This window comes from Cryptomeria japonica, chromosome 3 (genome assembly GCF_030272615.1).
Source record: "Cryptomeria japonica chromosome 3, Sugi_1.0, whole genome shotgun sequence".
In the NCBI taxonomy this organism is placed as follows: Eukaryota; Viridiplantae; Streptophyta; class Pinopsida; order Cupressales; family Cupressaceae; genus Cryptomeria; species Cryptomeria japonica.
Genome location: NC_081407.1, coordinates 197,627,595 through 197,644,204, shown reverse-complemented (window position 1 = coordinate 197,644,204; position 16,610 = coordinate 197,627,595).

Below are 16,610 nucleotides of genomic sequence, written 5' to 3'. Positions count from 1 at the left end.
TCTCCAACACTGTATAGTAAAGTCACAATTCATGAGAAAATGATCAACATTTTCCTCCTCTTTTTCACACAAAACACACTTTGGAGGACCCATAAATCCTAATCTTTTTCTTCTTTCTCTTGTTACAATTCTACCTTTTATTGCCAACCATACAAATGTCCCTGCCTTGGGCAGACATTCTTTCCCCCAACATAAAATGGTCGGCCAACCCTCTTCTCTTTCAACTCTATCAATAATTTGGTATCCTATTTTCACTAAACATTTGTCATTCTTTGCTCCACACCACACCACTTTATCATCTTTATCAACTACAAAAACTCTCCTATCCTTAAAGATACCCTCCATCAGTCGTTTGTGATTCTCCTTGTGTAAAATATTATCTACAGATTTTCATCCCCACTCCAATCTGCCATCAACCATTTTTGCTTCCATGTAATCTCTAACCTTTGACCCCCAAAGATCACACATAATCCACCTAACATCCTCCACATTTCGATTGTTGTCCAAAATTTCCAAGCTATCCCAAGAGTCCAACCAAAAGTTTGTCCTCCTCCCATCACTAAATTCTATGTGATATGCTTTCTGATTACCTTCCTGCATGAGAGAATGAAATTCCATATAGCTGAACCTGTAGGTGGATTCCCAATGGTTAAAACTATCTGATCCTCTTGACTATCTAAATACTGATTTGGGTTTTTATAAATATACCACACCAATTTAGCTCCCATAGCTTCATTCATTTTTTGCCAAATCCTCAAACCAACCATGCCATCATTCTTTGATTTACAAATATTTTCCCATGCCAAGCTTGGAATTTTATCTTCATCCCTTGTACCATTCTAGAAAAATTTCCTCATTTTCTGTTCAATAATTTTTAATTTTTTTATGGGAATCTTCACACACATCATTGAATACAATGGAATCGTTGAGATTACATATTTGAGCATGAAAATGCAACTTGCAGAAGTAATCCATCTACTCTTCCAACCATCCATCCTTTGCAAACAACAATCAACCAAACCTTTCCAAATAGAGGATCGACTTACCCATCCAAATAAAAGGAGACCAAGATATTTTCCTGGCAAGTCACCTACATGCATTTCCAAAATCTTAGGGATTTCAACTTGCTTCTGAGATGAGGTATTAAAGAAAAAAATTTCAGAATTCCTCCAATTGATCATTTGTCTAGAACATACACTATAATTGTCTAGAGTTTTCTTCATGATTCAAGCCTCTCTAAACGAGGCTTCCCCCAAGAGAAGAGTGTCATCAAAAAATTGCAGATGCAAAATTGGTCTAACCGCTTTAGCCACCTTGATTCCTTTTCGACGATCCATCATACCTATGCTCTGAAATTGCCCATCCAAGAGCTTTAGCCATAATGATGAACAAGAAAGGGAAAATTGGATCACGTTGTCTAAGTCCTCTTGATGATTCAAACAAGACTTGAGGGATACCTTTAACCAAGATAAAATACCTTGGAGTACAAATGCATCCCTTGACCCAATCAATCCAATTTTGACAAAAACCAAACTTTTCCAATACTTTAAACAGAAAATGCCATCAAAACTTGTCATAAGCCTTTTTATATCCAATTTCACAATCATTCTTTTAGTACTAGTAGTTCTAACAGAATGAATAACTTCATGAACAATTATGATGCCCTCCACAATAGACCTATTAGGAGAGAAACCACTTTGCTCCTCTGAAATGACCGAGCCCCGAGTAAATTTTAATCTATTTTCAATCACTTTAGAAATAATTTTGTACATTGTATTACATAATGAAATAGGCCTGAAATTATCAAAAGATAAAATTTCACTTTTTGGGGGTATCAGAGCAATAAAAGTATTATTCAAGTTTTTCAGCATGAACCCACTAGCACGAGATTCTTCAATCACAAGTCTTAAATCCTCAACGAATAAATGCCACAATTTCTGAAAAAGAGCAGCAGGGAACCCATTGGGACCCAACACTTTATCACCTCCCAAACCAAAAAGAGCCTCTCAAACTTTCTCCAAAGCAACAAGATTCATTAACCAATCATTCTGAACTGGTGTAATGCAGTTTGGGATTACATTAAAAACACTCTCATCATTGCCAATATGAGGATCCTTATCGGCCAAGAGGTTTTGAAAATATCTAACAACTTCATCTGGATACCTTTTTGGTTCGTCACTAAATCTCCATTTTTATTTTGAATAGAAAAAAAATTAATACAAAACCTTCTCGCTTTTACTGAGCTATGAAAAAAATTGGTATTTCTATCACCCTCCTTCAACCACATTTCATGGGACTTTTGACGCCAAAAAATTTCCTCCCTAGATAAAATCTTAGTATAATCTTTATGACGACATTTTTCCTCCTTAAAGTCCTCAGTTGTCATACCCAACTGAATAAAAGTTTATGAAGATCCTCTAGTTTTCTTTCCCAATGAATTTTCTCTGTAAAGATGTTTTTAAATTTCTCTCTATTCCATTTTTCAAACATTCTTTAAGAAACTGAAACTTCTTGAAAAAAATGAAGGCTTGGCTCCCATAGCAAGTAGGAGCATTCTTCCACCAATCCTCAACTAGATCTACAAACCCATCTACCTTAAACCAGATCATTGCAAAGTTAAATGGACATCTAGGTGGGGCAAAGTCATCTTAAATGACAAGACTATTTGGGTAGTGATTAGAACCATGTAAAGGTAAAATATCAGCTTCGACAACCAAAGACTATTCCACCCAAGCACCAGCTATAAATAAGCAATCTATTTTTCAACAATGTTTGAGAAGCCCGACCTTTTGTTTGTCCAAGGAAAATCTCCTGACCTGAATTTGTCCTCCAACAACCCACTTTCAATAACAAAATCAGTAAAGTCTTTTTGCACAATACTAAACCATTTAGAGCTGCCCCTTCCTCTTCAAGGGATAAAGTGACATTAAAATCAACACCTAAAATACAAATCTCATTTCCTAGATTAGAGAGCACTCCAGATAAAAGAGCCCACAAATTTTTCTTGCATGTTGTGCTAATAGGGTCATAGATATTAAAAAGTTCAAAGGAACATTGTAGCATTTTTTAGAATACTCTTACCCATTGCCAATGTTTCTCTTGCTTGACCAACAAAACATCAATAGTTGACCTATTCCACAAAATCCCCAATACTCCAGAAGCGCCCTTGACCTCCATAAATATACTTCCCCAAATTTGAAACCTGACTTGAAAAGCTTGATCTTTACCATCGTTTAGTTTTGTTTCCTACATTAAAAAATATATGTTCGTGACTTATCAAGACATCTTTTGATTAGTTGTCATTTGTTAGGGGTATTGCAGCCCCTGGCATTCCACGAAAGGAGCTTCATTTCTTTCAAGGAAAGCATGGCCTTTTTCTGATCTCAATTTTGTTTGGCCTTTAGCACTTCCAACCATTTCTAAATGAAACCTATTTGACTTTGGACCTTTAGTTTTCTTCTTCCCAGCCTTTAGTTTAAGTTGAGTAGAATTTGTTTGATTAAGAGACTTTTTCTCCAAAATACCAATTTCTGCTTGAACCCCTAAATCACTAAAATCATTTGTCTCCTCTATTTCAAGAGAATTAGGAGTCTCCCTTTTGAGTTAATCCAAATCCTTCATTTCCTCATCATTAAAATTAAGGGCTCGGATTGGAGAGATCTAAAGATCCTTACAAACTCCATCATCAGAGATATCAGTCTCTAGTCCATCAACATCAAGATTTGAATAAAGGCCCTCAGTTTCTAGTGGTTAAGTGGTAGTTGGATTCAAACCTCTGCTTTGGGAGGTGTCTCCAACTAATAATTTATTTGTGCCATTCTAACAGTTCTCTTCCAAAGACACCCTATTAGCTTGGATTGACACCAAATCTTTTTCAGTATCATCTAAACTCTTTTTATCTAGCCCACAAGTATCAAATTTAGGATTTTCCATCATATTCACAAATTTAGAAATAACCCTATCATTACCAGAGTCTGAAACATTATGCAAATTATTACCATCAACTCCAAACAAGCCCTGGTAATTACCATCAACCCCAAAGGCACCTTCTACATTAGAGTTAATTTTCTCTTCTAGATTGGCATCATCTTTTGAGGAGGATTCGGTCTCTTTTTCATTTTCACCCAGAGCGCCTTCAGTCAACTTGATCAAAATATCTTGCAAGGTATTTTGCAGTAGTCCTTTGCCTTTTGGATCCTTCCTGCATTCTCCCTATTTGTGTCCTTTATTCTTTTTCTTTGCAAATTGGGCATACATTTGTAAGTTCCTCAACCTTAATTGCTTGTCTCCAAACTCCTTCCCCTAATTACAGTTCAACATATTGGGGCGGGGGTGAATCGACTACCACAAAATACAAATTCTAGCATACATGCTAAACTCCTTGACCTCCAATGCTTCATCAACTTTTAGAAAAACTCCCAATTTGTTTCCAATCATTTTAAGGGTCTCCATATCCCAGTATTCATGGGGAAGGTTATAAAGTTGAATCCAAATAGGTACATTCTCAATCTCTACCTTTTTTGGATCAAAGTTTGGGACCCAATCCTTTATAAAAAAAAAGCCTTTTCCCCCATTGAGAAATGGGCCACTGTTCAAAATCCATTCCTTGTCCTTCTCACAAGAGTAGATAACCAAATAAAAGCCTTTGGGAAGGGTTTTTAACACATGGGTTTAACCCTAGTTTTCATCAACCCAATTTTTAACTCTAGAAAATGTTGGCCAATCCCCATTCCATTTCATGAAAAAATCCTTTTTTAAAAACAATTACATTGAATCCTTCCACTCTATTAATTCAATGAGAAGAGAGACTACACGAGAGTGATCAAAGTTTGTGCATACCTTTTTCGCCAACTGCTCTGCCTCTTGTTGTTTCGGTCTCCAAAACTCCTTTTCGATGGTTTTGAAATTAACCCTGTGACCTAAGTGAATCACAACAAACCACCACCAATTTCTTCCTTGTTCTCGTCCCTAGATAAACCCCGACTTCCTCACATTTGGAGCTAGTTTGAAGTTGCTTGCCTGACCCTGCCATGCTCTATAGGGTGGTCTCTATTCTCTATTATGATAGCCCTCGATCCTCCATCATCTGTAGTGCCAGATCGGTCGAGCCCTACCATCTCTCTGAAACCCTAGCTCTGGCATATTCTCTGTAGACAATAATATTATCGTGGGTTTTGACATTTAATTATTGTTGTTGGTATAGTTATGTGAAAACTGTGTTAATGTTATTGAGAAAACATTGTGTCTATTTTTCAAATTCATTGCTTTCATTAAAATTATGGAAATGGACATTGCACACTTAGGATAATGTTTCAAATTCTTTTACCAAGCTTATGAGAACAAAAATAATCTCATTGTGTAAGAAGATAATGGGCCTCATTTCTTGTATTTGATGGTTTTTGTTTTTCTATGGGTGTATTTACAATATATGATGACAAGTGGGAGAATGTTAGGAGTAAGGCACCATTAATCTTGTAAATCCTATGATAACTAATTTGTTACAACATCCTCATGAATGTGTCTCTACTTGCCTAGGGCGTTTGTTAGAACATAATTTGTAAATGTATTCCACCTATAGTTTGTAAATAAATTCATTATGGATGAAGGGTTCCATCTTCAACAATAATTAATTGTCTCCTTATGTTGGGTTCTAGGAAAGGAGGGAAAGGTGAATTTTATACAAGTGTCTATTGGTTTCTCCAAGTTGGGCTTTTGGAAAGGAGGGGAAAGATGTTTTTAGCATGCTAGGATGGATGAATTTTCACATTCCAAATGTGATTCCAAGGAGTGGGATATTTGGATTTTACAAATACATTTTGGTGTCATGTTTTACTTTGGTTTGTGCACCTCTAATTTTGGAAACTTTTGGTGGTTCCTTCTTTCAAATTTCCTCTAAATTGGAGCCTTGGGAAGATGGTAAGATGTCCTATTTTGTTTGTTTTGTTGATAGTTCATAGGTATTTGAGCGTTGAAGATTGAAGGTACAATTATTGAGTGAAGGAAGTGTGTTCCTTTGCAATAATAGTTATGTAATATAATACATACTTGGTCTCTCTTCTTTTTGGATTTTTTTCTCGTAATGCTTTCTCCACTTAAGTCTTGCATAATGCATTGATCTCATGTTGTTTTCTAATTTAATTTAGTTGTACATTTATATTCTTAAATCTATCAATGGTGTTCTACAAATTAAAAAAAAAAAAGTTATGTGGTAATTCATGAATAAGCAAACTTAATTTTAGATTTTGACACTTAGTTTTAGATTTCCACATTGTAGTAGTTTGCCTTATATTCACAACAGTTAGAGGTAGTAAATGAGTCATTGGTACAACTCATAAAAAAACTACAATAGTAGGGCTCCAAAGGTTGGGATGGATCTTTGCCTTATATAAAATATACAACAAATCAATACATTCCTACATAGGTTAGTCACTATTAAAATGTGTATTTTTTATATATTAATTGGTCCACTTGATGTTGCACTTGAAAAGTAGACTAAACAAGTAATATTGGATTCAAAGATAATAAAAGCTACAAAATTCATTGAGAAAATTTGGTAAATCCAACTCAAACTAAAGTCAAAACTACACAAGATTAGTTTGAAGTGAAAATAGAGACATAATCCACATTGTGTGGAGCATAGTTTCAAGGTTGGAGACAAAGTATGATTATCCCTAAGAAAATAGTGGATGCAAGGATGAGTGAATAAGGATCTAAAATTTTAAGGTATGTTCTATTTCCATCTTAGATGCAATTACAACCTGAATGTTTTCATATTTGACCTTCCTACCTTCATGAAACTCCATTTTATGATCAATTTTTAATAGGTCCAATTCTATGAACCATCCATGTTGGATGAAGAAGAAGAATTTGTTACTAAATTCATTGGGAGACTTGGTCAATGACAAACAAGCATTACTTCCCAAGGATTTGGTACTTTCCAAGAAAATAAAAGAATCCAAAAGTCTTGGGAAGTGAGACTCAAACTTAGACAAGCAATCAATCAATCTGAATGATACTCTAAGGAGGTGGGGATAATTTTCCCGCACTTAATGTCTCACTATGATTTTGTGGGACCAAAGGCCTCTCAATAAATGGGTGCATGGTCCAAAAAGGATTAAAGTTAATTAAGTGACAAGAAAATATACTTTTTAAATTTTAGTTTTGTGCAAGTGCCTATTGTTTTATCACATAAATTTGCCATTTAGCCAAAAGAAAAACATGGGGAAGAAAACTAATCATTGTGTTGAATGTTGATATACCATGATGAATGTAACTCTGTTGTGGTGACTATCTACCATGAAGAATGTGTCTCTATTGTAACAATTGGTCAAAATATTACAACATATAGGAAAAATACCCTAGTGAGCATAGAAATGTCTCAATGAGTTCATATTGTTTCATGTGACAAACTCGTTAAGGCACAAACAACAATTGGGGATTTTCAAACTATTAACATTCCATTTCCATTTTTGGAGGCTTCTAGTGCATGGGGAGACCATGTTGTGACTATGAGGAGGTTAGGAACACATTTATTCTTTTTGTGAGTTGTAAAGAATTATGATACACTATTGTAGAGAATTGAGAACATCTTTCTAGGTCATAGTGAACTCGACATAGGATTTGAATTACTAATCTAGTTGTAATTCTACCTTAGTTTTGATTTTGCAAATGATATAAGAAATTATAAGTGTTATTAGCATCTATGTAAGGTAGGTTTTTCCTCCCAAACTAGGGGCTTCCTAGGTGGAAATTGACATGTTGCATGTGAGTTGTGTTTCACACTAATTTCAAGTTTGTAGAGACAAAGTTAAGGTTCCAAAAGGGAAAAATAATAGTTATATAACAAAAAATAGTAATATATTGTTGATTTTTAATTCACAAAGCATAGTTTCATTGACAATTACAAACCATACTCCATCAACTACTCAACCAATGTAGATGAAAATAATCGGACCTAAATAGATGACTATGATTTTTTAGTTATTGGTTATTAAATTATACAAATTATCCAAATCACTTATAATAAAAAATTAAGCCTATATGCTAACCTTAGTGAAACTTATGTATGTATGTATGCATGCATGTATGTATGTATACATACATTTGTGTGTGTGTGTGTATGTTATTCACAGACATAATTAATAGAGGTTTTTAATCCAAAAGGGACTAATGAATTAGTAAGGATAAAGATGAACTAGAACAATGTGCCAACATAATATCTAAAGATTTTTTATACAAAAGTGGCTAATGACTTAGCTAAGGACAAATAAGAATCAAAACAAATGAGAAGGGAGAAGGACGACTATTAAATGTTCATATGCTATGTGTGATGTTTTTTAAATATTAGACTACAATTGTTCTCAAAATAACAGGGTTTTGTTGTTTGTTCTTGTGTTAGAGGTTAACTAGACAAGGTGAAGGCAGATGCTTCAATCAAGGTTACACAAACAATTTTGAATAAGATTATTTTATTGATTAGAGTTTTAGAAATAAATTTACTAGGGAAAAAAAATCTAATTTTATTAGCAACAAGTTTCAAGAAAAAGGAGGAAAATTGCAATGAAAGGCCAAATTTTGATGCAATGAACTAGTCAAATGTACAAGGAGGCCGCTTGGTTATATAGCCAAGCTAAGAACATAGGAATGAATGATATAATGACAAGTGTGGTAATATCATGACACAACAACCAAAGTGAAAAGCTATTGTCCCACCTAAAGTGGAAAAGTGATCCCATGATAACACCACTAAAGGTGGATCTCCCACCAAATTTGGAAAATTGCAACCACAAAAGGTGGATCTCCCACCAAATTTGGAAAATTGCAACCACAAAAGGTGGATATGATAATGTGATAAAGTCACTAAAGATGGAGACACCACATCAAGTGGAAATGCTTCAACAACTCCTATGTAGTTCCCTAAATAAGCTTAATTAAATTGTAATTAGGACCTAGGTGATAAATAACCAAGGTAAAATACCTTAATTACACCAACAACCGCCCCCACCCCACCCCTTAAGTGCAGCTTAGTGAGATGTGCACAAAATATAACAATGAAAGATGGGTCTCAGCTACTAAGCCATGTTAGGTACCCATGTACAAATACAATGCAATCTCTCACAAATAAACAAAAGGGAGAAAATCCAATGGAAAAAAACTCCCCCAAAATAGAGATGAAAACACAAAAGAAATCTCAAAGAAGAATGAGAAGGACAAAACCCCATGTTAGGAAAAAGACCCCCCATAACAGAGAAGAAGGGAGACCAAGTATCCCTCCCTCAGTTTAGAATGTTCACCAATGGTAGATGCTCTAAACTAGATGGAGAAGCTACTTTATGAGCATCAAATAATGTTTCTCCCCTTAGTAAGAAATAAAACGAAAGTTGTATATATGAAGTATCCCTAATCCTAAAATAAAAGGAAGATGTAAGAGGAAAAATCAAGATTTGTGGAGTCTCTGAAAGCTGCTCAAGTGTCCCCATATTGATGCTAAAAATTGCCCCTTCCAAATTAGGTGTACAAGACCACATTACTAAAAAAGGCAATCCGATATCTAATGAAGATCAATGAGAAATATGATTCAAAGACTCATATGTGTCCTCTAAAGATAAAGAGACCTCTAAATATTGTAAATAAGTATCCACAATCACATGAAACTTGTTGGGTGAATATTTTGTCACCAGCGTACTAATGACAAAACATAAAATTCACACAACGCTATGCTAAGATATTAATCTCTCCTCTCATCAAGGGGAGGTTCCCTATAAAATTTCTCCTCTAATTAACAAGAAATTAAATTGGTGGGTTGGCATTGGGCATATAACTCTCTTTTTTCAGAGTTTATGTATTCTCCCCTCGCCTAGTTACAGTTTCTCTACCTCTTCAGATATTTAAAGAAAACAACTATTAATCTAATAAACTATACTAAGAGTTACTTTTAAGCAGCACAAAGTCTCCTTTATGGTAACACTGATTTACACTGATCATTACAAATTAAACAAGTAGAAACTTAGCTTAAAGCTCAAAGTCTTTAAGTGTAAATTTCTAATCAATTAAACTACTAATAACCGCAGCAATACAAAGCTTACTACAAGTTACTTCCTTTATCAGTAGATTTCTCAAGCATGCTAAGAGCACAAAGTCTATTGGCAAGATTTGAGAGCTCTTTAACCATGTAGCAATATCTTAAGATCAAATACGTAAAGATAATATGTATTCAATGGACATAGGAACATTAAATAATATAAACAAATTTATTGATACAACACAAAGTTTGCAATCAGCAAAACTGTTTTCTTTATTTGTTTGATTGAATTCTCATCACAAAAGCTCAAAGTCTTTATTGGGATAAAAATCTAGCAGAGTTTTGCTAAGCATGAAAAAGATGAAAATATTTACAAAAAGGTCCTCATTATATAGGAAAAGAAGTTGAGAAAAAGGTGGGCACAGTTGACTTATTCAACCGCACAGTCCCACTTTACTACAACTACTACATAAAGAAAACATGCAGCTGCACAAAAATTTACAACATCTATTGGTGTAGCTGCATGAAGGAAGAGTGTCAAAAGGGGGAACTTCATTCTTGATTTTCTTCTTCGTTAGATTTCTAAAAACCTTCGAACTTGGCGAGGATAGTTTTGACCTCTTCTTCATTTGGCATCAAGGTAGAACTCGTGATGATTTGAACACGGGATATCACATCTTGGATCTTCACTTGCTTCTTCTTAACATCCTTTAGCATGGATGCGAGTAATTCAAAGCTGACTTGAATTTCCAATAATTTGTCAAATGTATCAAGGGAGAAATCTTGTCCCGTGCACCGATCCATCAAGGAAAGAAATTCTTGGGTGACGACCTCAGCAGTGACAATATTTTGATCACCATCATACAAATAGCAAGGGAGATCGCCTACTTTAGCAAAAATAAGGTCAACCTCATCATCACCTTCTTTCTTTTCACGATCTAGTTCTGCAATCATTAATTTCAACGTCTCTTGTTTATGAGACAATAAGGACAAGATTTGAATATACTTCTCTCTTGTGGGAATTACCTTGTTTTCAACCAGGACATCTATCTTGAAATCCTCCATTTTGCTCCAAAGGGTAGTGCTTTTCACAACTTCCTCAATTTCCTGGGATAAAGAGGTTTTGAGTCCTTGCATCCGACTCTGGATCACTTCATAATCAAACAATAACTCCACCGTTGAACTTAGGAGATGAGAGCCTTCTGACCTTAGCCGTGAGATCCATTCATCCATTACCCGTCCCTTAGCTCCTACCTGCTGAATCTTTTTGATAGCTTCAGTGTCTATTGATGATCCTATAGGTTCAACCTCTTGAGAAGATTGTGTTACCTTTAGGAGGACGTTGGTCAACTGCTCACACTTCTGCTTCAGGATATTTTTCTCATCCCTTTCCTGATCCAGTCTTCTTAACAAAGAATTAAGGGCTGTTTGAGAATCTAATTTCACACTTTCATGTGTCTCTACTCCGAGCTCCACAACCTGCATGGTATAATCTTCTAATCGTATGCTGCCTTTGTCCTTATCTGACGATGGCACCATAACTTCAGCATATTTTCTTTTGGAAGCCGGGTCTACTACCACCCGAGATACTGTCTTTGGCTTCTTTGTTCCCTTAGGCTTTGAAGGAACCAAAAGTTCAAAAACAAATTCATCAGGAGATATTACCTGTTTCTTTCTTTTAGGGGCCACTAATTCCATCCAAGGGGGTAGTTCTAGATTGGATGATGGAGTAGTGGCTCCTTGCTGACTTGGGGTCGAAGATTCTGGAATAGGTTGACTAGAACTTGGAGCAATTGCAAGTGTAACTGATGGTGCTGATATTGAAGCATCTAATGGAACATCTATTGTTGGTACCTCTTCAATTATTGGTGGAAGAGTTGAGGGTGCCGTCAGTGTAACTTCAGAGCTCACCAATGAAGGGATGGTTGTGACAGTGGTAGTAATGACTGGTAAATCTACCGACACCTGTTCTGCAAGTGCATCTTGCAAAGTTTCATTAAAATCCATCATGGTAGATTCAAAAGTAGATGAAGGGATATCATCTAAAGTAGAGAAGTTGGTTATTATAAAAAATTGACCAGCAGTCTCTGATTGCGGCATACCCATACTTAGATCTCCATCTTCATGAACATCTTCATCTTCTTGATCAGAATCAGAGTCAGAATCAATAGAGTGAACGACTACTTGTGAAGTAGTTGTCGTATCTACCTCAACTGAATGTGGTACTTCTTCTACCTGAACTTCCTCTTGTTGAGGAATTTTGCCTTCTTTGACCTCTTTACCCTTTCCAGCTTCACTGATAGGTGGTTGTTCTGGCTCTTTTGTCGCTGCCTCCTGTGACACTGATGATGATTTGCCTTGTTTTGACCCTTTAACTGTAAATTTGATTTTAGGCCCTTTACCTTTTGATTGTACCACTGGAGCTGAAGATAGTGCTTGTGAGTCTGCCCTGTTCTTGGTTCTAGTTTCAGCTGTCTCTATCTTGCCCAATGGACCATCACTGTTGTCATCATCTCCCGAACTGGTGGGAAACTGTTTCATCCTGAGATGCTTCTTTAGCAACCAAGCATTGGTGTTTTCTATAATAGGAGAGATCCTTTGAGTAATGGACTTGCTTTCCTTCTTCGACCATTGCACAAGTGGGAGTGGGGAGTCAGCAATCTTCTTCTCACAGTAAATAGGATCCACTATGTCATCTGTGTCTTCCATAGTCATTGGGATCTTAGCTAGATCCAAATTCTCAATTTGTTCCAGAGTAAGGCAACTGAAGTCCATCCTCCTTATATCCTCCTCATCCTGACAGTCTGCCCAAACATCTTCAAACCTATAGACATGAGTGTATGTCCTTTTGAGCTTGCTCTTTATGCCCCGAAAATCAAAATCGGTTCGGGCTTTGAATCTTCACATGGTATTCCACTGCATCTCCTCCTCCATATTTTTGGCTTTGGGGTTAGTTAGCACGGAATACCTACCAATTGACTCTGGGAATTTCAGCCCAGTCTTGTGTGCTTGTGATTGTTTCTCATGTACACTAATCAGTTGTCTGCATAGCTCCATAAGGATAATTTTATCTGAAGGAAACCTTGGAAGAATAAAGGGCTCACCTGAGAAGCGTCCAATCTGGATATAGGTGAATGTGGGGAATTGAAGGAAGACACAACCAAAGTGGGAAACCCTGCTGTAAGCGGCCTCTGATATTCTTCTCTTATACAGGCCTTTATCAAAAATGCACTTCCAAATAGAAAAGAAAGCATCATTAACCCTCCTGTAATGATTACCTTGATTTTTGATAGTGAGTTGATCATAGTATTCCCAAACAGGCACTATTCTTCTGTCACCCTTAGTTGACAAGCCTGGATGTTGCCTCACAAAGGTAGCTGCGTAAACTAGGTATGAGGTCATATACAAATTTAGTGTTACCTTGACCTCTTTCAGTTGGACGCAAAGCGCATCACTGATTTGTTCTCCCCAATCAATTCTTGCAGCTCCCTTTCTGATTATATACATATAGTAAATCATCCAGCTTTGGAAATAATGAGAGTCCTTTAATCCTCTCACTCTGGATAACATGGTGACCATGTCATTATATTCTTCATTAAAATCACTCCTGTGAAAAGACTTAGGCCACCGGGAAGTGAGGGAGGATCTAGCAGTCGAAAGATAAACAGTATTGATCACCTTTTTGCATTTATCTTCGTGTTTCTTGTAGTACTCTTGAGCACTCTCTTGAGAAATATCAGCCACTTCTTCTGCCAATGAGCCTTTGAAAATACTATTGAAGAAAATGTTGTCTAGAGTCATTATGACCTTCTAATCATCATCCCTTACCTGTCTTGTGCTTGGATCAAAATGATCAGCCACTTCTAGCACAAATTCAAGATCATGAGCCGCAACTGGGAAAGATGCATACTTATGCAACTCAGATTTGATCAAACTAGTCAGGTGTGCAGGAGCCTTCTGAACCCGATCAAGAAATTCTTGCATGTCAACGTGGCCAATTTTAGTGTCCCTAATCTCTTTAATGTTAGAATCCACTGAACTTTCAAGGTACATATTCAAGTACCTATCGTACTTGTATTTCATCTTTTTTGATGATGCCTTACTTGGAGAAGGTTGTCCTGAGGAAGACTTGGGCATGCTGTGGGAGAGCTTTGACATTCGTGCACAATTACTACATTCAACACTGATGATTAGCCATTCATCATTATCGAAAAATCAATTTTTTCTCAAACGGATCGAAAAACAGGACTCAAAACAAGCCAAGGAGTAAAAACTGCTAAAATAGCAGGTCGAAGAAAAAAGTCCGACCTGCTTCTTTACCAACAAAAAATTGCACATCGGACTTTAAAGTCCGAAATGCAAGTTTGTGAAAGGATATCAACACATCGGACTTTAAAGTCCGAAGTGCAACTTTGGGGAAAGACATTTACATATCGGACTTTAAAGTCCAATATGTAAAGAAAAAACTTCAAACGAGCACATCAGACTTTAAAGTTCGATGTGCTGACTGAAAAAAATTAGGGGCACATCAGACTTTAAAGTCTGATGTGCTTCTTAGGGGAAGGAAAGTCGGCCGGCATGTCAGGTTTTAAAACCCGACATGCCAACCTATACCTCTCCGCATATCGGACTTTAAAGTCCGATATGCGAAGGTTAATAGGTCGCATGAGGATACAAATTTTCAGATGTATACTAGAGTTTAAACTCCGATATGCAGCTTAGAATAGGGGAGGTTCTGGAGAATGATCAAGTTTTGAAATCCGATTGTTTCTCCAAAGCTAAGGAGGCAATCGGAGTTCAAAACCTGATCGTTCTCCAAAAGTGAAAACTGAAAACAAGAAAAACAAACAAAAGGAAAAAACTAAAGTAAAAACATTTAAACAATAAAAACCCGAAAATGAGCACATACCTATTCCGCTGTGGAGATTGCGAAATCCGGATATGGACAATTTGATCAAGCAACGAAGAGGAGAAATCCGGGTTGCAACGAGGAAAAAGGAGGTGGAGGCGAGCGATAAAAACCAGGAATGAGGATTAAAAAGCAAGATTAACATTTAAAAACAACTTTAAACAAAAACCCTAATTAGAAATAAATGCTAATTAATACAAATCGTAGTTGCATGTCGGGTTTTAAAGTCCAACATGCAACCTAGGGGTACTTGCATGTCAGACTTTAAAACCCGACATGCAACTGACACAAAAACCATATGCAGTTCGGACTTTAAAGTCTGAACTGCAATCCAAAACAAACAGTAGTTCGGACTTTAAAGTCCGAACTGCAGTCAAAACCAAATGCAGTTCGGACTTTAAAGTCCGAACTGCTGACTATAACAAAACTCAAATACACTTCGGACTTTAAAGTCCGAAGTGTAATTATTTACAAAGGCCCCTGCAGTTCAGACTTTAAAGTCCAATCTGCAAGTTAAAATGCAAACTTAGAAAGCAAAGAAAAATAACAAAAATGAAAAAGCGAAGAACAAAACGAACTAACCAACCAAGTCGATTAAGCTCTCCTGGAGACCATAAGGTACGAAACGGACCAGTTTCGTTGGGTTGCCTCACAATTTTGGCCAAACTGAAATCGAGGACAACAAAACTCACAAGAATGATGATGTAGAGAATGAATAAGAGGGTTAGAATGATCCCTTGCAACAACTGAAGAAGGATCATCTCCAGCAAAGAGAAGATGAATATCATCAATGATGTTTCCCAAATATACAATATTGGACTCCATAAACAAACCTACAATGTTTCTCAAGTAATAATCCTAAGGAACTACAGCTAGAAGACAATGTATATCTTGGTACATTGAATCACAAGAAGCAAAAATTGTAGCAACACAATCATCATCAGGAGAAACAATAGCTGTGATATCAATATGATGAGATGAAATGCAAGGTTCAAGAATTGAATCACATGTCAGAACGCCCAAGTTCAAGAAACTAAAGTTTTCCTCACAATCAGAATCCACACTAGAATTGTGATCATCATCGTAAGAATCAAAGTTATCAATAGAAACAAAGTCTAAAAAGGAGGACAACCGAGATGCATGATCCACCACCCTAATAGAAATGATCGCTCTATTCTCCAAGTCTCAAATGATAACTTAATCAAGAGTGAACTCCACAGTCTTCCTTCTTGCACCATGAGTGATTTGATAGATGGAAAGAAGATTGTTTGTCAAGTGAGGTACACACATCATATCATTGAAGGTGTGATCCCTAATACCAATAGATCATTTCCCAGTTATATTCATATATGTATGATTTCCCGTCAAAATTGGTGGCATGTTGCAAGTCTCAAATGAAGAGAAATAGATTGCAAAGATTTCATATGATGAGACGCTCCTGAATCTAGAAGCCATCTCCCTAAATCATGACCTATAGTAGTACACAGAGCTTGTCCTTTACTTGTCCCAAAAGCGTGACTCTTTCCCTTATGAAATTATTTTACTTTGGAAGAAGAATTTGAAGTAGACATTCTAAAAGGCAAATTGATTCTATTCTTCTCAAGAAGATGCTTCAATTCATCAATATCCTTCTTGTAACAATGATGTTCTTCATGTCCTAACCTTTTGTAATATGCACAA